A 22844-nucleotide genomic window follows, 5' to 3' on the forward strand; every position below is an offset into this window, starting at 1 on the left:
GAGCGCGAGGAGAGCGGGAGAAAAACAGGATAAAAAAGCGCGAGGAGAGCAGGGTTGACACAGGATAAAAGTGCGCAAGAAGAGCGGCGGGGACACAGGATAAAAGAGCGCGAGGAGAGCGGGGGAGACAGGATAAAAGAGTGCGAGGAAAGCGTCGGAGACACAGGATAAAAGAGGACGAGGAGAGCGGAGGAGACACAGGATAAAGGAACGCGAGGAGAGCGGGGGAGGCACAGGAGAAAATAGCATGAAGAGAGCGGAGACACAGGACAAAAGAGCGCAAGGAGAGAGGAGACACTGGATAAAAGAGCACGAGGAGAGCGGTGACAGAGGACAAAAGAGCGCGAGGAGAGAGGAGACACAGGATAAAAGAGCGCGAGGAGAGCGGGGGAGACACAGGATAAAAGAGCGCGAGGAGAGCGGGGGAGACACAGGATAAAAGAGCGCGAGGAGAGCGGCGGGGACACAGGATAAAAGAGCATCAAGGAGAGCGGGCAGACACAGGATAAAAGTGTGCGAGGAGAGTGGTGGGGACACATGATAAAAGAGCATGAGGAGAGCGGGGGAGACAGGATAAAAGTGCGCGAGGAGAGCGGCAGAGACACTGGATAAAAGAGCACGAGGAGGATGGGGGAGACACAGGATAAAAGATCGCGAGCAGAGCAGAGACACAGGATAAAAGAGCACGAGGAGAGCGGGGGAGACATAGGATAATAGAGCGCGAGGAGAGCGGGGGAGACACAGGATAAAAGAGCACGAGGAGAGCGGTGACACAGGACAAAAGAGCGCGAGGAGAGATGAGACACAGGATAAAAGAGCGTGAGGAGAGCTGGAGAGACACAGGATAAAAGAGCGCGAGGAGAGGGGCGCAGACACTGGATAAAAGGGCATGAGGAGAGCGGAGACAAAGGATAAAAGAGCATGAGCAGAGCGGAGACACAGGATAAAAGAGTGCAAGGAGAGCGGGGAAGACACAGGATAAAAGAGCACAAGGAGAGCGGAGGAGACACAGGATAAAAGAGCATGAGGAGAGCGGGGGAGACACAGGATAAAAGATCGCGAGGAGAGCGGAGACACAGGATAAAGGAGCGACAGGAGTGCAGAGACACAGGACAAAAGAGCGCAAGGAGAGAGGAGACACTGGATAAAAGAGCACGAGGAGAGCGGTGACACAGGACAAAAGAGCGCAAGGAGAGAGGAGACACAGGATAAAAGAGCGCGAGGAGAGCGGGAGAAACACAGGATAAAAAAGCGCGAGGAGAGCAGGGTTGATGCAGGATAAAAGAGCGCGAGGAAAGCGTCGGAGACACAGGATAAAAGAGGACGAGGAGAGCGGAGGAGACACAGGATAAAGGAACGCGAGGAGAGCGGGGGAGGTACAGGAGAAAATAGCATGAAGAGAGCGGAGACACAGGATAAATGAGCGAGAGGAGAGCGGAGACGCTGGATAAAAGAGCACGAGGAGAGCGGTGACAGAGGACAAAAGAGCGCGAGGAGAGAGGAGACACAGGATAAAAGAGCGCGAGGAGAGCGGGGGAGACACAGGATAAAAGAGCGCGAGGAGAGCGGCGGGGACACAGGATAAAAGAGCATCAAGGAGAGCGGGCAGACGCAGGATAAAAGTGTGCGAGGAGAGTGGTGGGGACACATGATAAAAGAGCATGAGGAGAGCGGGGGAGACAGGATAAAAGTGCGCGAGGAGAGCGGCGGAGTCACCGGATAAAAGAGCACGAGGAGGATGGGGGAGACACAGGATAAAAGATCGCGAACAGAGCAGAGACACAGGATAAAAGAGCACGAGGAGAGCGGGGGAGACATAGGATAATAGAGCGCGAGGAGAGCGGGGGAGACACAGGATAAAAGAGCACGAGGAGAGCGGTGACACAGGACAAAAGAGCGCGAGGAGAGATGAAACACAGGATAAAAGAGCGTGAGGAGAGCTGGAGAGACACAGGATAAAAGAGCGCGAGGAGAGGGGCGCAGACACTGGATAAAAGGGCATGAGGAGAGCGGAGACAAAGGATAAAAGAGCACGAGCAGAGCGGAGACACAGGATAAAAGAGTGCAAGGAGAGCGGGGAAGACACAGGATAAAAGAGCACAAGGAGAGCGGAGGAGACACAGGATAAAAGAGCATGAGGAGAGCGGGGGAGACACAGGATAAAAGAGCGCGAGGAGTACGGGGAAGACACAGGATAAAAGAGTGTGAGGAGAGCAGAGACACAGGATAAAAGAGTGCAAGGAGAGTGGGGAAGACACAGCATAAAAGAGCACGAGGAGAGTGGGGGAGACAAAGGATAAATGAGCACGAGCAGAGCGGAGACACAGGATAAAAGAGTGCGAGGAGAGCGGGGAAGACAAAGGATAAAAGAGCGCGAGCAGAGCGGAGACACAGGATAAAAGAGTGCGAGGAGAGCGGGGAAGACAAAGGATAAAAGAGCGCGAGCAGAGCGGAGACACAGGATAAAAGAGTGCGAGGAGAGCGGCGAAGACAAAGGATAAAAGAGCACGAGGAGTGTGGGGAAGACACAGGATAAAAGAGTGTGAGGAGAGCAGAGACACAGGATAAAAGAGTGCAAGGAGAGTGGGGAAGACGCAGCATAAGCATGAGGAGAGCGGGGGAGACACAGGATAAAAGAGTGCGACGAGAGCGGGGGAGACACAGGATAAAAGAGTGCGACGAGAGCGGGGGAGACACAGGAGAAAAGAGCACGAGGAGAGCGGCGGGGACACAGGATAAAGGAGCACATGGAAAGCGAGGAGACACAGGATAAAAGTGCGCAAGGAGAGCGGCGGGGAGACAGGATAAAAGAGCGTGAGGTGAGCGGGGAGACACAGGATAAAAGAGCACGAGGAGAGCGGAGACACAGGATAAAGGAGCGAGAGGAGAGCGGAGGATACACAGGATAAAAGAGCACGAGGAGAGAGGGGGAGACACAGGATAAAAGAGCGCGAGGAGAGTGGAGACACAGGATAAAGGAGGGAGAGGAGTGCAGAGACACTGGATAAAAGAGCACGAGGAAAGCGGTGAGACAGGACAAAAGAGCGTGAGGAGAGAGGAGACACAGGATAAAAGAGCGCGAGGAGAGCGGGGGAGACACAGGATAAAAGAGCGCGAGGAGAGCGGCGGGGACACAGGATATCAGAGCACAAGGAGAGCGGGGAGACACAGGATAAAAGTGCGCGAGCAGAGGAATGGAGACAGGATAAAAGAGCGCGGGGATTGCGGGGACACACAGGATAAAAGAACGCGAGGAGAGCGGAGACAAAGGATAAAGGAGCGAGAGGAGGGCGGAGACACTGGATAAAAGAGCACGAGGAGAGCTGTGACACAGGACAAAAGAGCGCGAGGAGAGAGGAGACACAGGATAAAAGAGCGCGAAGAGAGCGGGGCAGACACAGGATAAAAGAGCGCGAGGAGAGCAGGGTACACACAGTATAAAAGAGCGCGAGGAGAGCGGGGGAGACTCAAGATAAAAGTGCGCGAGGAGAGCGGCGGAGACACAGGATAAAAGAGCGCGAGGAGTGCGGTGAAGACACTGGATAAAAGGGCATGAGGAGAGCGGAGACACAGGATAAAAGAGCGCGAGGAGAGCGGGGGAGGCACAGGATAAAAGAGCACGAGGAGAGCGGGGGAGACATAGGATAAAAGAGCACAAGGAGAGCGGGGAGACACAGGATAAAAGTGCGCGAGGAGAGCGGCGGGGACACATGGTAAAAGTGCACAAGGAGAGCAGGGAAACACAGGATAAAAGTGAACGAGGAGAGCGGCGGGGACACAGGATAAAAAAGCGTGAGGAGAGCGGGGAGACACAGGATAAAAGAGCACGAGGAGAGCGGAGGAGACACAGGATAATAGAGCGCGAGGAGAGCGGGGGAGACACAGGATAAAAGAGCACGAGGAGAGCGGTGACACAGGACAAAAGAGCGCGAGGAGAGATGAGACACAGGATAAAAGAGAGTGAGGAGAGCTGGAGAGACACAGGATAAAAGTGCGCGAGGAGAGCGGCGTAGTCACTGGATAAAAGGGCATGAGGAGAGCGGAGACAAATGATAAAAGAGCACGAGCAGAGCGGAGACACAGGATAAAAGAGTGCGAGGAGAGCGGGGAAGACACAGGATAAAAGAGCGTGAGGCGTGTGGGGAAGACACAGGATAAAAGAGTGTGAGGAGAGCAGAGACACAAGATAAAAGAGTGCAAGGAGAGTGAGGAAGACGCAGCATAAACATGAGGAGAGCGGGGGCGATACAGGATAAAAGTGCGCGAGGAGAGCGGCGGGGACACAGGATAAAAGAGCGCGAGGAGAGCGGCGGAGATACAGGATAAAAGAGCACAAGGAGAGCGGAGGAGACACAGGATAAAAGAGCACGAGGAGAGCGGGGGAGACACAGGATAAAAGATCGCGAGGAGAGCGGAGATACAGGATAAAGGAGCGAGAGGAGTGCGGAGACACTGGATAAAAGAGCACGAGGAGAGCGGTGACACAGGACAAAAGAGCGCAAGGAGAGAGGAGACACTGGATAAAAGAGCGCGAGGAGAGCGGGAGAAAAACAGGATAAAAAAGCGCGAGGAGAGCAGGGTTGACACAGGGTAAAAGTGCGCAAGAAGAGCGGCGGGGACACAGGATAAAAGAGCGCGATGAGAGCGGAGGAAACAGGATAAAAGAGTGCGAGGAAAGCGTCGGAGACACAGGATAAAAGAGGACGAGGAGAGCGGAGGAGACACAGGATAAAGGAACGCGAGGAGAGCGGGGGAGGCACAGGAGAAAATAGCATGAAGAGAGCGGAGACACAGGATAAATGAGCGAGAGGAGAGCGGAGACTCTGGATAAAAGAGCACGAGGAGAGCGGTGACAGAGGACAAAAGAGCGCGAGTAGAGAGGAGACAAAGGATAAAAGAGCGCGAGGAGAGCGGGGGAGACACAGGATAAAAGAGCGTGAGGAGAGCGGGGGAGACACAGGATAAAAGAGCGCGAGGAGAGCGGCGGGGACACAGGATAAAAGAGCATCAAGGAGAGCGGGCAGACACAGGATAAAAGTGTGCGAGGAGAGTGGTGGGGACACATGATAAAAGAACATGAGGAGAGCGGGGGAGACAGGATAAAAGTGCGCGAGGAGAGCGGCGGAGACACCGGATACAAGAGCACGAGGAGGATGGGGGAGACACAGGATAAAAGATCGCGAGCAGAGCAGAGACACAGCATAAAAGAGCACGAGGAGAGCGGGGGAGACACAGGATAAAAGAGCACGAGGAGAGCGGTGACACAGGACAAAAGAGCGGGAGGAGAGATGAAACACAGGATAAAAGAGCGTGAGGAGAGCTGGAGAGACACAGGATAAAAGAGCGCGAGGAGAGGGGCGCAGACACTGGATAAAAGGGCATGAGGAGAGCGGAGACAAAGGATAAAAGAGCACGAGCAGAGCGGAGACACAGGATAAAAGAGTGCAAGGAGAGCGGGGAAGACACAGGATAAAAGAGCACAAGGAGAGCGGAGGAGACACAGGATAAAAGAGCATGAGGAGAGCGGGGGAGACACAGGATAAAAGATCGCGAGGAGAGCGGAGACACAGGATAAAGGAGCGACAGGAGTGCGGAGACACAGGACAAAAGAGCGAAAGGAGAGAGGAGACACTGGATAAAAGAGCACGAGGAGAGCGGTGACACAGGACAAAAGAGCGCAAGGAGAGAGGAGACACAGGATAAAAGAGCGCGAGGAGAGCGGGAGAAACACAGGATAAAAAAGCGCGAGGAGAGCAGGGTTGACACAGGATAAAAGTGCGCAAGGAGAGCGGCGGGGACACAGGATAAAAGAGCGCGAGGAGAGCGGGGGAGACAGGATAAAAGAGCGCGAGGAAAGCGTCGGAGACACAGGATAAAAGAGGACGAGGAGAGCGGAGGAGACACAGGATAAAGGAACGCGAGGAGAGCGGGGGAGGCACAGGAGAAAATAGCATGAAGAGAGCGGAGACACAGGATAAATGAGCGAGAGGAGAGCGGAGACGCTGGATAAAAGAGCACGAGGAGAGCGGAGACCGAGGACAAAAGAGCGCGAGGAGAGAGGAGACACAGGATAAAAGAGCGCGAGGAGAGCGGGGGAGACACAGGATAAAAGAGCGCGAGCAGAGCAGAGACACAGGACAAAAGAGCGCAAGGAGAGATGAGACACAGGATAAAAGAGCGTGAGGAGAGCTGGAGAGACACAGGATAAAAGAGTGCGAGGAGAGGTGCGCAGACACTGGATAAAAGGGCATGAGGAGAGCGGAGACAAAGGATAAAAGAGCACGAGCAGAGCGGAGACACAGGATAAAAGAGTGCAAGGAGAGCGGGGAAGACACAGGATAAAAGAGCACAAGGAGAGCGGAGGAGACACAGGATAAAAGAGCATGAGGAGAGCGGGGGAGACACAGGATAAAAGATCGCGAGGAGAGCGGAGACACAGGATAAAGGAGCGACAGGAGTGCAGAGACACAGGACAAAAGAGCGCAAGGAGAGAGGAGACACTGGATAAAAGAGCACGAGGAGAGCGGTGACACAGGACAAAAGAGCGCAAGGAGAGAGGAGACACAGGATAAAAGAGCGCGAGGAGAGCGGGAGAAACACAGGATAAAAAAGCGCGAGGAGAGCAGGGTTGACACAGGATAAAAGTGCGCAAGGAGAGCGGCGGGGACACAGGATAAAAGAGCGCGAGGAGAGCGGGGGAGACAGGATAAAAGTGCGCGAGGAAAGCGTCGGAGACACAGGATAAAAGAGGACGAGGAGAGTGGAGGAGACACAGGATAAAGGAACGCGAGGAGAGCGGGGGAGGCACAGGAGAAAATAGCATGAAGAGAGCGGAGACACAGGATAAATGAGCGAGAGGAGAGCGGAGACGCTGGATAAAAGAGCACGAGGAGAGCGGTGACAGAGGACAAAAGAGCGCGAGGAGAGAGGAGACACAGGATAAAAGAGCGCGAGGAGAGCGGGGGAGACACAGGATAAAAGAGCGCGAGGAGAGCGGGGGAGACACAGGATAAAAGAGCGCGAGGAGAGCGGTGGGGACACAGGATAAAAGAGCATCAAGGAGAGCGGGCAGACACAGGATAAAAGTGTGCGAGGAGAGTGGTGGGGACACATGTTAAAAGAGCATGAGGAGAGCGGGGGAGACAGGATAAAAGTGCGCGAGGAGAGCGGCGGAGACACCGGATAAAAGAGCACGAGGAGGATGGGGGAGACACAGGATAAAAGATCGCGAGCAGAGCAGAGACACAGGATAAAAGAGCACGAGGAGAGCGGGGGAGACATAGGATAATAGAGCGCGAGGAGAGCGGGGGAGACACAGGATAAAAGAGCACAAGGAGAGCGGTGACACAGGACAAAAGAGCGCGAGGAGAGATGAAACACAGGATAAAAGAGCGTGAGGAGAGCTGGAGAGACACAGGATAAAAGAGCGCGAGGAGAGGGGCGCAGACACTGGATAAAAGGGCATGAGGAGAGCGGAGACAAAGGATAAAAGAGCACGAGCAGAGCGGAGACACAGGATAAAAGAGTGCAAGGAGAGCGGAGGAGACACAGGATAAAAGAGCATGAGGAGAGCGGGGGAGACACAGGATAAAAGATCGCGAGGAGAGCGGGAGAAACACAGGATAAAAAAGCGCGAGGAGAGCAGGGTTGACACAGGATAAAAGAGTGCAAGGAGAGCGGGGAAGACACAGGATAAAAGAGCACAAGGAGAGCGGCGGGGACACAGGATAAAAGAGAGCGAGGAGAGCGGGGGAGACAGGATAAAAGAGCGCAAGGAAAGCGTCGGAGACACAGGATAAAAGATGACGAGGAGAGCGGAGGAGACACAGGATAAAGGAACGCGAGGAGAGCGGGGGAGGCACAGGAGAAAATAGCATGAAGAGAGCGGAGACACAGGATAAATGAGCGAGAGGAGAGCGGAGACGCTGGATAAAAGAGCACGAGGAGAGCGGAGACCGAGGACAAAAGAGCGCGAGGAGAGAGGAGACACAGGATAAAAGAGCACGAGGAGAGCGGGGGAGACACAGGATAAAAGAGCGCGAGGAGAGCGGTGGAGACACAGGATAAAAGAGCGCGAGGAGAACGGCGGAGACATTGGATAAAAGGGCATGAGGAGAGCGGAGACAAAGGATAAAAGAGCGCGAGGAAAGCGGGAGAGACACAGGATAAAAGAGCATGAGCAGAGTGGAGACACAGGATAAAAGAGCGTGAGGGTAATAGAGCGTGAGGAGCGTGGGGAAGGTACAGGATAAAAGAGTGTGAGGAGAGCAGAGACACAGGATAAAAGAGTGCAAGGAGATTGTGGAAAACACAGCATGAAAGAGCACGAGGAGAGCGGGGGGAGACACAGTATAAAAGAGCGAGAGGAGAGCGGCGGGCACATAGGATAACAGAGCACAAGGAGAGCGGGGAGACACAGGATAAAAGTGTGCGAGGAGAGCGGCAGGGTCACAGGATAAAAGAGCGCGAGCAGAGCAAAAGAGACAGGATAAAAGAGCGCCGGGATTGCGGGGAGACACAGGATAAAAGAACATGAGGAGAGCGGAGACAAAGGATAAAGGAGCGAGAGGAGGGCGGAGACACTGGATAAAAGAGCATGAGGAGAGCGGTGACACAGGACAAAAGAGCGTGAGGAGAGAGGAGACACAGGATAAAAGAGCGCGAAGAGAGCGGGGGAGACACAGGATAAAAGAGCGCGAGGAGAGCAGGGGACACACAGGATAAAAGAGCGCGAGGAGAGCGGGGGAGACTCAAGATAAAAGTGCGCGAGGAGAGCGGCGGAGACACAGGATAAAAGAGCGCGAGGAGAGCGGGGGAGACTCAAGATAAAAGTGCGCGAGGAGAGCGGCGGAGACACAGGATAAAAGAGCGCGAGGAGAGCAGTGGAGACACTGGATAAAAGGGCATGAGGAGAGCGGAGACAAAGGATAAAAGAGCGCGAGGAGAGCGGGAGAGACACAGGATAAAAGAGCACGAGCAGAGCGGAGACACAGGATAAAAGAGCGCGAGGAGAGCGGGGGAGACACAGGATAAAAGAGTGCGAGGAGAGCATTGGGGACACAGGATAAAGGTGCACAAGGAGAGCGGGGACACACAGGATAAAAGTGCGTGAGGAGAGCGGCGGAGACATAGGATAAAAGTGCGCGAGGAGAGCGGCGGAGACACAGGATAAAAGAGCACAAGGAGAGCGGAGGAGACACAGGATAAAAGAGCACGAGGAGTGTGGGGAAGGCACAGGATAAAAGAATGTTAGGAGAGCAGAGACACAGGATAAAAGAGTGCAAGGAGATTGGGGAAGACACGGCATAAAAGAGCACGAGGAGAGCGGCGGGGACACAGGATAAAAGAGCACAAGGAGAGCGGGGAGACACAGGATAAAAGTGTGCGAGGAGTGCGGGGGAGACACAGGATAAAAGATCGCGAGCAGAGCAGAGACACAGGATGAAAGAGCACGAGGAGATGGGGGGGAGACACAGGATAAAAGAGCGCGAGTAGTGTGGGGGAGACACAGGATAAAAGAGCGCGAGTAGTGTGGGGGAGACACAGGATAAAAGAGCGCGAGGAGAGCGGGGGAGACACAGGATAAAAGATCGTGAGCAGAGCAGAGACACAGGATGAAGGAGCGCGAGGAGAGCGTAGACACAGGATAAAAATGCGCGAGGAGAGTGGGGGAGACACAGGATAAAAGAGCGCGAGGAGAGCGGGAGAGACACAGGATAAAAGAGCGCGAGGAGAGTGGGGGAGACACTGGATAAAAGATCGCGAGCAGAGCAGAGAAACAGGATGAAAGAGCACGAGGAGAGCGTAGACACAGGATAAAAGAGCGTGAGGAGAGCGGCGGAGACACTGGATAAAAGGGCATGAGGAGACCGGAGACAAAGGATAAAAGAGCGCGAGGAGAGCGGGAGAGACACAGGATAAAAGAGCATGAGCAGAGTGGAGACACAGGATAAAAGAGCACGAGGGTAATAGAGCGCGAGGAGTGTGGGGAAGGCACAGGATAAAAGAGTGTGAGGAGATTGGGCAAAACACAGCATAAAAGAGCACGAGGAAAGCCGGGGAGGCACAGGATAAAAGAGCAGGAGGAGAGCGGGGGAGACACAGGATAAAAGAGCGCGAGGAGAGCGGCGGGGACACAGTATAACAGAGCACAAGGAGAGTGGTGAGACACAGGATAAAGGTGCGCGAGCAGAGCAAGGGAGACAGGATAAAAGAGCACGGGGAGTGCAGGGGAGACTCAAGATAAAAGAGCGCGAGGAGAGCGGCGGAGACACAGGATAAAAGAGCGCGAGCAGAGCAGAGACTCAGGATAAAAGAGTGCGAGGAGAGCGGGGGAGACACTGGATAAAAGGGCATGAGGAGAGCGGAGAAACAGGATAAAAGAGCGCGAGGAGAGCGGGAGAGACACAGGATAAAAGAACACGAGCAGAGCGGAGACACAGGATAAAAGAGCGCGAGGAGAGCGGGGGAGACACAGGATAAAAGAGCACGAGGAGAGCGGGGGAGACATAGGATAAAAGAGCACAAGGAGAGCGGGGAGACACAGGATAAAAGTGCACGAGGAGAGCGGCGGGGACACAGGGTAAAAGTGCACAAGGAGAGCGGGGAGACACAGGATAAAAGTGCACGAGGAGATTGGCGGGGACACAGGGTAAAAGTGCACAAGGAGAGCAGGGAAACACAGGATAAAAGTGAACGAGGAGAGCAGCGGGGACACAGGACAAAAATGCGTGAGGAGAGCGGGGAGACACAGGATAAAAGAGCACGAGGAGAGCGGGGGAGACATAGGATAAAAGAGCACAAGGAGAGCGGGGAGACACAGGATAAAAGTGCGCGAGGAGAGCGGCGGGGACACAGGGTAAAAGTGCACAAGGAGAGCGGGGAGACACAGGATAAAAGAGCGCGAGGAGAGCGGTGGAGACACTGGATAAAAGGGCATGAGGAGACCGGAGACAAAGGATAAAAGAGCGCGAGGAGAGCGGGAGAGACACAGGATAAAAGAGCATGAGCAGAGTGGAGACACAGGATAAAAGAGCACGAGGGTAATTGAGCGCGAGGAGTGTGGGGAAGGCACAGGATAAAAGAGTGTGAGGAGATTGGGCAAAACACAGCATAAAAGAGCACGAGGAAAGCCGGGGAGGCACAGGATAAAAGAGCAGGAGGAGAGCGGGGGAGACACAGGATAAAAGAGCGCGAGGAGAGCGTCGGGGACACAGTATAACAGAGCACAAGGAGAGTGGGGAGACACAGGATAAAAGTGCGCGAGCAGAGCAAGGGAGACAGGATAAAAGAGCGCGGGGAGTGCAGGGGAGACTCAAGATAAAAGAGCGCGAGGAGAGCGGCGGAGACACAGGATAAAAGAGCGCGAGCAGAGCAGAGACTCAGGATAAAAGAGTGCGAGGAGAGCGGGGGAGACACTGGATAAAAGGGCATGAGGTGAGCGGAGAAACAGGATAAAAGTGCACAAGGAGAGCGGGGAGACACAGGATAAAAGAGCGCGAGGAGAGCGGTGGAGACACTGGATAAAAGGGCATGAGGAGACCGGAGACAAAGGATAAAAGAGCGCGAGGAGAGCGGGAGAGACACAGGATAAAAGAGCATGAGCAGAGTGGAGACACAGGATAAAAGAGCACGAGGGTAATAGAGCGCGAGGAGTGTGGGGAAGGCACAGGATAAAAGAGTGTGAGGAGATTGGGCAAAACACAGCATAAAAGAGCACGAGGAAAGCCGGGGAGGCACAGGATAAAAGAGCAGGAGGAGAGCGGCGGGGACACAGGGTAAAAGTGCACAAGGAGAGCAGGGAAACACAGGATAAAAGTGAACGAGGAGAGCAGCGGGGACACAGGACAAAAATGCGTGAGGCGAGCGGGGAGACACAGGATAAAAGAGCACGAGGAGAGCGGGGGAGACATAGGATAAAAGAGCACAAGGAGAGCGGGGAGACACAGGATAAAAGTGCGCGAGGAGAGCGGCGGGGACACAGGGTAAAAGTGCACAAGGAGAGCGAGGAGACACAGGATAAAAGAGCGCGAGGAGAGCGGTGGAGACACTGGATAAAAGGGCATGAGGAGACCGGAGACAAAGGATAAAAGAGCGCGAGGAGAGCGGGAGAGACACAGGATAAAAGAGCATGAGCAGAGTGGAGACACAGGATAAAAGAGCACGAGGGTAATAGAGCGCGAGGAGTGTGGGGAAGGCACAGGATAAAAGAGTGTGAGGAGATTGGGCAAAACACAGCATAAAAGAGCACGAGGAAAGCCGGGGAGGCACAGGATAAAAGAGCAGGAGGAGAGCGGCGGGGACACAGGGTAAAAGTGCACAAGGAGAGCGGGGAGACACAGGATAAAAGTGCACGAGGAGATTGGCGGGGACACAGGGTAAAAGTGCACAAGGAGAGCAGGGAAACACAGGATAAAAGTGAACGAGGAGAGCAGCGGGGACACAGGACAAAAATGCGTGAGGAGAGCGGGGAGACACAGGATCAAAGAGCACGAGGAGAGCGGGGGAGACATAGGATAAAAGAGCACAAGGAGAGCGGGGAGACACAGGATAAAAGTGCGCGAGGAGAGCGGCGGGGACACAGGGTAAAAGTGCACAAGGAGAGCGGGGAGACACAGGATAAAAGAGCGCGAGGAGAGCGGTGGAGACACTGGATAAAAGGGCATGAGGAGACCGGAGACAAAGGATAAAAGAGCACGAGGAGAGCGGGAGAGACACAGGATAAAAGAGCATGAGCAGAGTGGAGACACAGGATAAAAGAGCACGAGGGTAATAGAGCGCGAGGAGTGTGGGGAAGGCACAGGATAAAAGTGTGTGAGGAGATTGGGCAAAACACAGCATAAAAGAGCACGAGGAAAGCCGGGGAGGCACAGGATAAAAGAGCAGGAGGAGAGCGGCGGGGACACAGGGTAAAAGTGCACAAGGAGAGCGGGGAGACACAGGATAAAAGTGCACGAGGAGATTGGCGGGGACACAGGGTAAAAGTGCACAAGGAGAGCAGGGAAACACAGGATAAAAGTGAACGAGGAGAGCAGCGGGGACACAGGACAAAAATGCGTGAGGAGAGCGGGGAGACACAGGATAAAAGAGCACGAGGAGAGCGGGGGAGACATAGGATAAAAGAGCACAAGGAGAGCGGGGAGACACAGGATAAAAGTGCGCGAGGAGAGCGGCGGGGACACAGGGTAAAAGTGCACAAGGAGAGCGAGGAGACACAGGATAAAAGAGCGCGAGGAGAGCGGTGGAGACACTGGATAAAAGGGCATGAGGAGACCGGAGACAAAGGATAAAAGAGCGCGAGGAGAGCGGGAGAGACACAGGATAAAAGAGCATGAGCAGAGTGGAGACACAGGATAAAAGAGCACGAGGGTAATAGAGCGCGAGGAGTGTGGGGAAGGCACAGGATAAAAGAGTGTGAGGAGATTGGGCAAAACACAGCATAAAAGAGCACGAGGAAAGCCGGGGAGGCACAGGATAAAAGAGCAGGAGGAGAGCGGCGGGGACACAGGGTAAAAGTGCACAAGGAGAGCGGGGAGACACAGGATAAAAGTGCACGAGGAGATTGGCGGGGACACAGGGTAAAAGTGCACAAGGAGAGCAGGGAAACACAGGATAAAAGTGAACGAGGAGAGCAGCGGGGACACAGGACAAAAATGCGTGAGGAGAGCGGGGAGACACAGGATAAAAGAGCACGAGGAGAGCGGGGGAGACATAGGATAAAAGAGCACAAGGAGAGCGGGGAGACACAGGATAAAAGTGCGCGAGGAGAGCGGCGGGGACACAGGGTAAAAGTGCACAAGGAGAGCGAGGAGACACAGGATAAAAGAGCGCGAGGAGAGCGGTGGAGACACTGGATAAAAGGGCATGAGGAGACCGGAGACAAAGGATAAAAGAGCGCGAGGAGAGCGGGAGAGACACAGGATAAAAGAGCATGAGCAGAGTGGAGACACAGGATAAAAGAGCACGAGGGTAATAGAGCGCGAGGAGTGTGGGGAAGGCACAGGATAAAAGAGTGTGAGGAGATTGGGCAAAACACAGCATAAAAGAGCACGAGGAAAGCCGGGGAGGCACAGGATAAAAGAGCAGGAGGAGAGCGGGGGAGACACAGGATAAAAGAGCGCGAGGAGAGCGGCGGGGACACAGTATAACAGAGCACAAGGAGAGTGGGGAGACACAGGATAAAAGTGCGCGAGCAGAGCAAGGGAGACAGGATAAAAGAGCGCGGGGAGTGCAGGGGAGACTCAAGATAAAAGAGCGCGAGGAGAGCGGCGGAGACACAGGATAAAAGAGCGCGAGCAGAGCAGAGACTCAGGATAAAAGAGCGCGAGGAGAGCGGGGGAGATACTGGATAAAAGGGCATGAGGAGAGCGGAGAAACAGGATAAAAGAGCGCGAGGAGAGCGGGAGAGACACAGGATAAAAGAACACGAGCAGAGCGAAGACACAGGATAAAAGAGCGCGAGGAGAGCGGGGGAGACACAGGATAAAAGAGCACGAGGAGAGCGGGGGAGACATAGGATAAAAGAGCACAAGGAGAGCGGGGAGACACAGGATAAAAGTGCACGAGGAGAGCGGCGGGGACACAGGGTAGAAGTGCACAAGGAGAGCGGGGAGACACAGGATAAAAGTGCACGAGGAGATTGGCGGGGACACAGGGTAAAAGTGCACAAGGAGAGCAGGGAAACACAGGATAAAAGTGAACGAGGAGAGCGGCGGGAACACAGGACAAAAAAGCGTGAGGAGAGCGGGGAGACACAGGATCAAAGAGCACGAGGAGAGCGGGGGAGACATAGGATAAAAGAGCACAAGGAGAGCGGGGAGACACAGGATAAAAGTGCGCGAGGAGAGCGGCGGGGACACAGGGTAAAAGTGCACAAGGAGAGCGGGGAGACACAGGATAAAAGAGCGTGAGGAGAGCGGTGGAGACACTGGATAAAAGGGCATGAGGAGACCGGAGACAAAGGATAAAAGAGCACGAGGAGAGCGGGAGAGACACAGGATAAAAGAGCATGAGCAGAGTGGAGACACAGGATAAAAGAGCACGAGGGTAATAGAGCGCGAGGAGTGTGGGGAAGGCACAGGTTAAAAGAGTGTGAGGAGAGCAGAGACACAGGATAAAAGAGTGCAAGGAGATTGGGCAAAACACAGCATAAAAGAGCACGAGGAAAGCCGGGGAGGCACAGGATAAAAGAGCAGGAGGAGAGCGGGGGAGACACAGGATAAAAGAGCGCGAGGAGAGCGGCGGGGACACAGTATAACAGAGCACAAGGAGAGTGGGGAGACACAGGATAAAAGAGCGCGAGGAGAACGGGAGAGACACAGGATAAAAGAGCATGAGCAGAGTGGAGACACAGGATAAAAGAGCGTGAGGGTAATAGAGCGTGAGGAGCGTGGGGAAGGTACAGGATAAAAGAGTGTGAGGAGAGCAGAGACACAGGATAAAAGAGTGCAAGGAGATTGTGGAAAACACAACATGAAAGAGCACGAGGAGAGCGGGGGGAGACACAGTATAAAAGAGCGAGAGGAGAGCGGCGGGCACATAGGATAACAGAGCACAAGGAGAGCGGGGAGACACAGGATAAAAGTGCGCGAGGAGAGCGGCAGGGTCACAGGATAAAAGAGCGCGAGCAGAGCAAGGGAGACAGGATAAAAGAGCGCCGGGATTGTGGGGAGACACAGGATAAAAGAACATGAGGAGAGCGGAGACAAAGGATAAAGGAGCGAGAGGAGGGCGGAGACACTGGATAAAAGAGCATGAGGAGAGCGGTGACACAGGACAAAAGAGCGTGAGGAGAGAGGAGACACAGGATAAAAGAGCGCGAAGAGAGCGGGGGAGACACAGGATAAAAGAGCGCGAGGAGAGCGGGGGAGACTCAAGATAAAAGTGCGCGAGGAGAGCGGCGGAGACACAGGATAAAAGAGCGCGAGGAGAGCGGTGGAGACACTGGATAAAAGGGCATGAGGAGAGCGGAGACAAATGATAAAAGAGCGCGAGGAGAGCGGGAGAGACACAGGATAAAAGAGCACGAGCAGAGCGGAGACACAGGATAAAAGAGCGCGAGGAGAGCGGGGGAGACACAGGATAAAAGAGTGCGAGGAGAGCATTGGGGACACAGGATAAAGGTGCACAAGGAGAGCGGGGACACACAGGATAAAAGTGCGTGAGGAGAGCGGCGGAGACACAGGATAAAAGAGCGCGAGGAGAGCGGCGGAGACACAGGATAAAAGAGCACAAGGAGAGCGGAGGAGACACAGGATAAAAGAGCACGAGGAGAGCGGGGGAGACATAGGATAAAAGTGCGCGAGGAGAGCGGCGGAGACACTGGTTAAAAGAGCCCGAGGAGAGCGGGGGAGAAACAGGATAAAAGAGCGCGAGGAGTGTGGGGAAGGCACAGGATAAAAGAATGTTAGGAGAGCAGAGACACAGGATAAAAGAGTGCAAGGAGATTGGGGAAGACACGGCATAAAAGAGCACGAGGAGAGCAGGGGAGACACAGGATAAAAGAGCGCGAGGAGAGCGGGGGAGACACAGGATAAAAGAGCGCAAGGAGAGCGGCGGGGACACAGGATAAAAGAGCACAAGGAGAGCGGGGAGACACAGGATAAAAGTGTGCGAGGAGTGCGGGGGAGACACAGGATAAAAGATCGTGAGCAGAGCAGAGACACAGGATGAAAGAGCATGAGGAGATGGGGGGGAGACACAGGATAAAAGAGCGCGAGTAGTGTGGGGGAGACACAGGATAAAAGAGCGCGAGTAGTGTGGGGGAGAGACAGGATAAAAGAGCGCGAGGAGAGCGTGGGAGACACAGGATAAAAGATCGTGAGCAGAGCAGAGACACAGGATGAAAGAGCGCGAGGAGAGCGTAGACACAGGATAAAAATGCGCGAGGAGAGTGGGGGAGACACAGGATAAAAGAGCGCGAGGAGAGCGGGGGAGACACAGGATAAAAGAGCGCGAGGAGAGTGGAGGAGACACTGGATAAAAGATCGCGAGCAGAGCAGAGACACAGGATGAAAGAGCACGAGGAGAGCGTAGACACAGGATAAAAAGTGCGCGAGGAGAGTGGGGGAGACACAGGATAAAAGAGCACGAGGAGAGCGGGGGAGACACAGGATAAAAGAGCGTGAGGAGAGCGGCGGAGACACTGGATAAAAGGGCATGAGGAGACCGGAGACAAAGGATAAAAGAGCGCGAGGAGAGCGGGAGAGACACAGGATAAAAGAGCATGAGCAGAGTGGAGACACAGGATAAAAGAGCACGAGGGTAATAGAGCGCGAGGAGTGTGGGGAAGGCACAGGATAAAAGAGTGTGAGGAGATTGGGTAAAACACAGCATAAAAGAGCACGAGGAAAGCCGGGGAGGCACAGGATAAAAGAGCAGGAGGAGAGCGGGGGAGACACAGGATAAAAGAGCGCGAGGAGAGCGGCGGGGACACAGTATAACAGAGCACAAGGAGAGTGGGGAGACACAGGTTAAAAGTGCGCGAGCAGAGCAAGGGAGACAGGATAAAAGAGCACGGGGAGTGCAGGGGAGACTCAAGATAAAAGAGCGCGAGGAGAGCGGCGGAGACACAGGATAAAAGAGCGCGAGCAGAGCAGAGACTCAGGATAAAGGAGCGCGAGGAGAGCGGGGGAGACACTGGATAAAAGGGCATGAGGAGAGCGGAGAAACAGGATAAAAGAGCGCGAGGAGAGCGGGAGAGACACAGGATAAAAGAACACGAGCAGAGCGGAGACACAGGATAAAAGAGCGCGAGGAGAGCGGGGGAGACACAGGATAAAAGAGCACGAGGAGAGCGGGGGAGACATAGGATAAAAGAGCACGAGGAGATTGGCGGGGACACAGGGTAAAAGTGCACAAGGAGAGCAGGGAAACACAGGATAAAAGTGAACGAGGAGAGCAGCGGGGACACAGGACAAAAATGCGTGAGGAGAGCGGGGAGACACAGGATAAAAGAGCACGAGGAGAGCGGGGGAGACATAGGATAAAAGAGCACAAGGAGAGCGGGGAGACACAGGATAAAAGTGCGCGAGGAGAGCGGCGGGGACACAGGGTAAAAGTGCACAAGGAGAGCGGGGAGACACAGGATAAAAGAGCGCGAGGAGAGCGGTGGAGACACTGGATAAAAGGGCATGAGGAGACCGGAGACAAAGGATAAAAGAGCGCGAGGAGAGCGGGAGAGACACAGGATAAAAGAGCATGAGCAGAGTGGAGACACAGGATAAAAGAGCACGAGGGTAATAGAGCGCGAGGAGTGTGGGGAAGGCACAGGATAAAAGAGTGTGAGGAGATTGGGCAAAACACAGCATAAAAGAGCACGAGGAAAGCCGGGGAGGCACAGGATAAAAGAGCAGGAGGAGAGCGGGGGAGACACAGGATAAAAGAGCGCGAGGAGAGCGGCGGGGACACAGTATAACAGAGCACAAGGAGAGTGGGGAGACACAGGATAAAAGTGCGCGAGCAGAGCAAGGGAGACAGGATAAAAGAGCGCGGGGAGTGCAGGGGAGACTCAAGATAAAAGAGCGCGAGGAGAGCGGTGGAGACACAGGATAAAAGAGCGCGAGCAGAGCAGAGACTCAGGATAAAAGAGCGCGAGGAGAGCGGGGGAGACACTGGATAAAAGGGCATGAGGAGAGCGGAGAAACAGGATAAAAGAGCGCGAGGAGAGCGGGAGAGACACAGGATAAAAGAACACGAGCAGAGCGGAGACACAGGATAAAAGAGCGCGAGGAGAGCGGGGGAGACACAGGATAAAAGAGCACGAGGAGAGCGGGGGAGACATAGGATAAAAGAGCACAAGGAGAGCGGGGAGACACAGGATAAAAGTGCGCGAGGAGAGCGGCGGGGACACAGGGTAAAAGTGCACAAGGAGAGCGGGGAGACACAGGATAAAAGAGCGCGAGGAGAGCAGTGGAGACACTGGATAAAAGGGCATGAGGAGACCGGAGACAAAGGATAAAAGAGCGCGAGGAGAGCGGGAGAGACACAGGATAAAAGAGCATGAGCAGAGTGGAGACACAGGATAAAAGAGCACGAGGGTAATAGAGCGCGAGGAGTGTGGGGAAGGCACAGGATAAAAGAGTGTGAGGAGAGCAGAGACACAGGATAAAAGATTGCAAGGAGAGCGGGGAGACACAGGATAAAAGTGCACGAGGAGAGCGGCGGGGACACAGGGTAAAAGTGCACAAGGAGAGCGGGGAGACACAGGATAAAAGTGCACGAGGAGATTGGCGGGGACACAGGGTAAAATTGCACAAGGAGAGCAGGGAAACACAGGATAAAAGTGAACGAGGAGAGCAGCGGGGACACAGGACAAAAATGCGTGAGGAGAGCGGGGAGACACAGGATAAAAGAGCACGAGGAGAGCGGGGGAGACATAGGATAAAAGAGCACAAGGAGAGCGGGGAGACACAGGATAAAAGAGCGCGAGGAGAGCGGTGGAGACACTGGATAAAAGGGCATGAGGAGACCGGAGACAAAGGATAAAAGAGCGCGAGGAGAGCGGGAGAGACACAGGATAAAAGAGCATGAGCAGAGTGGAGACACAGGATAAAAGAGCACGAGGGTAATAGAGCGCGAGGAGTGTGGGGAAGGCACAGGATAAAAGAGTGTGAGGAGATTGGGCAAAACACAGCATAAAAGAGCACGAGGAAAGCCGGGGAGGCACAGGATAAAAGAGCAGGAGGAGAGCGGGGGAGACACAGGATAAAAGAGCGCGAGGAGAGCGGCGGGGACACAGTATAACAGAGCACAAGGAGAGTGGGGAGACACAGGATAAAAGTGCGCGAGCAGAGCAAGGGAGACAGGATAAAAGAGCGCGGGGAGTGCAGGGGAGACTCAAGATAAAAGAGCGCGAGGAGTGCGGTGGAGACACAGGATAAAAGAACGCGAGCAGAGCAGAGACTCAGGATAAAAGAGCGCGAGGAGAGCGGGGGAGACACTGGATAAAAGGGCATGAGGAGAGCGGAGAAACAGGATAAAAGAGCGCGAGGAGAGCGGGAGAGACACAGGATAAAAGAACACGAGCAGAGCGGAGACACAGGATAAAAGAGCGCGAGGAGAGCGGGGGAGACACAGGATAAAAGAGCACGAGGAGAGCGGGGGAGACATAGGATAAAAGAGCACAAGGAGAGCGGAGAGACACAGGATAAAAGTGCACGAGGAGAGCGGCGGGGACACAGGGTAGAAGTGCACAAGGAGAGCGGGGAGACACAGGATAAAAGTGCACGAGGAGATTGGCGGGGACACAGGGTAAAAGTGCACAAGGAGAGCAGGGAAACACAGGATAAAAGTGAACGAGGAGAGCGGCGGGAACACAGGACATAAAAGCGTGAGGAGAGCGGGGAGACACAGGATCAAAGAGCACGAGGAGAGCGGGGGAGACATAGGATAAAAGAGCACAAGGAGAGCGGGGAGACACAGGATAAAAGTGCGCGAGGAGAGCGGCGGGGACACAGGGTAAAAGTGCACAAGGAGAGCGGGGAGACACAGGATAAAAGAGCGCGAGGAGAGCGGTGGAGACACTGGATAAAAGGGCATGAGGAGACCGGAGACAAAGGATAAAAGAGCACGAGGAGAGCGGGAGAGACACAGGATAAAAGAGCATGAGCAGAGTGGAGACACAGGATAAAAGAGCACGAGGGTAATAGAGCGCGAGGAGTGTGGGGAAGGCACAGGATAAAAGAGTGTGAGGAGAGCAGAGACACAGGATAAAAGAGTGCAAGGAGATTGGGCAAAACACAGCATAAAAGAGCACGAGGAAAGCCGGGGAGGCACAGGATAAAAGAGCAGGAGGAGAGCGGGGGAGACACAGGATAAAAGAGCGCGAGGAGAGCGGCGGGGACACAGTATAACAGAGCACAAGGAGAGTGGGGAGACACAGGATAAAAGAGCGCGAGGAGAACGGGGGAGACACAGGATAAAAGATCGCGAGCAGAGCAGAGACACAGGATGAAAGAGCGTGAGGAGAGCGTAGACACAGGATAAAAAAGCACGAGGAGAGTGGGGGAGACACAGGATAAAAGAGCGCGAGGAGAGCGGCGGGGACACAGTATAACAGAGCACAAGGAGAGTGGGGAGACACAGGATAAAAGAGCGCGAGGAGAACGGGGGAGACACAGGATAAAAGATCGCGAGCAGAGCAGAGACACAGGATGAAAGAGCGTGAGGAGAGCGTAGACACAGGATAAAAAAGCACGAGGAGAGTGGGGGAGACACAGGATAAAAGAGGGCGAGGAGAGCGGGGGAGAAACAGGATAAAAGAGCGCGAGGAGAACGGCGGAGACATTGGATAAAAGGGCATGAGGAGAGCGGAGACAAAGGATAAAAGAGCGCGAGGAAAGCGGGAGAGACACAGGATAAAAGAGCATGAGCAGAGTGGAGACACAGGATAAAAGAGCGTGAGGGTAATAGAGCGTGAGGAGCGTGGGGAAGGAACAGGATAAAAGAGTGTGAGGAGAGCAGAGACACAGGATAAAAGAGTGCAAGGAGATTGTGGAAAACACAGCATGAAAGAGCACGAGGAGAGCGGGGGGAGACACAGTATAAAAGAGCGAGAGGAGAGCGGCGGGCACATAGGATAACAGAGCACAAGGAGAGCGGGGAGACACAGGATAAAAGTGTGCGAGGAGAGCGGCGGGGTCACAGGATAAAAGAGCGCGAGCAGAGCAAGGGAGACAGGATAAAAGAGCGCCGGGATTGCGGGGAGACACAGGATAAAAGAACATGAGGAGAGCGGAGACAAAGGATAAAGGAGCGAGAGGAGGGCGGAGACACTGGATAAAAGAGCATGAGGAGAGCGGTGACACAGGACAAAAGAGCGTGAGGAGAGAGGAGACACAGGATAAAAGAGCGCGAAGAGAGCGGGGGAGACACAGGATAAAAGAGCATGAGCAGAGTGGAGACACAGGATAAAAGAGCACGAGGGTAATAGAGCGCGAGGAGTGTGGGGAAGGCACAGGATAAAAGAGTGTGAGGAGAGCAGAGACACAGGATAAAAGAGTGCAAGGAGAACGGGGAGACACAGGATAAAAGTGCACGAGGAGAGCGGCGGGGACACAGGGTAAAAGTGCACAAGGAGAGCGGGGAGACACAGGATAAAAGTGCACGAGGAGATTGGCGGGGACACTGTGTAAAATTGCACAAGGAGAGCAGGGAAACACAGGATAAAAGTGAACGAGGAGAGCAGCGGGGACACAGGACAAAAATGCGTGAGGAGAGCGGGGAGACACAGGATAAAAGAGCACGAGGAGAGCGGGGGAGACATAGGATAAAAGAGCACAAGGAGAGCGGGGAGACACAGGATAAAAGAGCGCGAGGAGAGCGGTGGAGACACTGGATAAAAGGGCATGAGGAGACCGGAGACAAAGGATAAAAGAGCGCGAGGAGAGCGGGAGAGACACAGGATAAAAGAGCATGAGCAGAGTGGAGACACAGGATAAAAGAGCACGAGGGTAATAGAGCGCGAGGAGTGTGGGGAAGGCACAGGATAAAAGAGTGTGAGGAGATTGGGCAAAACACAGCATAAAAGAGCACGAGGAAAGCCGGGGAGGCACAGGATAAAAGAGCAGGAGGAGAGCGGGGGAGACACAGGATAAAAGAGCGCGAGGAGAGCGGCGGGGACACAGTATAACAGAGCACAAGGAGAGTGGGGAGACACAGGATAAAAGTGCGCGAGCAGAGCAAGGGAGACAGGATAAAAGAGCGCGGGGAGTGCAGGGGAGACTCAAGATAAAAGAGCGCGAGGAGAGCGGTGGAGACACAGGATAAAAGAACGCGAGCAGAGCAGAGACTCAGGATAAAAGAGCGCGAGGAGAGCGGGGGAGACACTGGATAAAAGGGCATGA

This window comes from Carcharodon carcharias, chromosome 16, assembly GCF_017639515.1.
Source record: "Carcharodon carcharias isolate sCarCar2 chromosome 16, sCarCar2.pri, whole genome shotgun sequence".
NCBI classification, from domain to species: Eukaryota; Metazoa; Chordata; class Chondrichthyes; order Lamniformes; family Lamnidae; genus Carcharodon; species Carcharodon carcharias.